The following is a 1,115-nucleotide window of genomic DNA, read 5'->3' as shown; positions in this document are numbered from 1 at the left end:
AGAGAGAGAGAAAGAGAGAGAGAAAGAGAGAGAGAGACAGAGACCGAGACACACACACACACACAGAGAGAGAGGGAAAGGGAGAGAGAGAGAGACTGAGAGAAAGAGAGAGAGAGAGAGAGTTAGAGAGAGAGAGAGAGAGAGAGAGAGAGAGAGAGAGAAAGAGAAAGGGTTCCATGACATTAGGTTTTAACGACGGGTGTCGCTATGAATAAAGCATGTTGTACCACAGTACTCCAGCCACATTGATCTGTAACTGGCGCTGTGGCGTGATCCGGGGAAATAGATTGACAACAGAATATGTGTTTTAAAGTCCATCGTCTTCACATAGAATGTGTGTTTTAAAACATCTTCTTCTCGTAGAATGTGTGTTTTAAACTGACTCAAGCAATGTGATATGTTGTGCATTTGATCCTAACTAAGTTTTAACCCTATCCATACGCCCTGGGGTCATTTTGCACCCCTGGGGCTGTATTCTTCACATTTTAAAATACTTCTAGTTCGAAGGTCTCTTCGAAACTTTCAGTATATCTCAAATAATCGTTTTGACAGACTGCTATGCAAAGCGTGCGGATCGGATTAACGAGTAAATTTCCTCTTTGGAAAGTGGTTGGACAGAGTTCCCACGTCGTATGGATACGATAGTAAAACATGACGTACGGATAGGGTTAAGCCATTTAAATTGTCTTTTTATTGATATTCTAGCATTCCCGTACTCAGTATTATAAGAGCAAAAATATTCATTTGAAAAAATGTTTAAACCGTTCACAATATTACAATCAGTCAGAAATAACAACTCAAGCTACTAATACGTGTCACGAGGGGGTTAACGATGAATTATTCTTGGGTACCTCGGAGGACCCAAAACAAAAATACCACCAGCCAAAAGCACTAGTTTAGACGCTGGATCTGGGCACCGTGAGCTGTAAGACATTGATTAAGCCTGGCTGGGTGTCCCCGGCCTACAGCGGCGTTAACCAATCTAATCCGACGCTCGTTCCCTGACCAATCTACTCACTTGACCGTTGCTCTTAGCGTCCTTGGTCCTGGCCTTCCCTAACATGGTTCTCCCTTTTCCACCACAGTCAAAGATCTCACCCCCTCTCCATAATCTA

General features: G+C 43.0%; 1 protein-coding gene across 1 annotated transcript in view; it reads right to left on the bottom strand.

Moving 5' to 3' along the window:
- The window catches only part of LOC101859183, a 38,139-nt gene that overhangs the window by 8,268 nt on the left and 28,756 nt on the right, over positions 1-1,115 (bottom strand). The window lies entirely within an intron of this gene.

Source organism: Aplysia californica, unplaced genomic scaffold (genome assembly GCF_000002075.1).
Source record: "Aplysia californica isolate F4 #8 unplaced genomic scaffold, AplCal3.0 scaffold00370, whole genome shotgun sequence".
Classification (NCBI taxonomy): domain Eukaryota; kingdom Metazoa; phylum Mollusca; class Gastropoda; order Aplysiida; family Aplysiidae; genus Aplysia; species Aplysia californica.
This window is presented reverse-complemented; position numbering and strand designations above follow the sequence as displayed.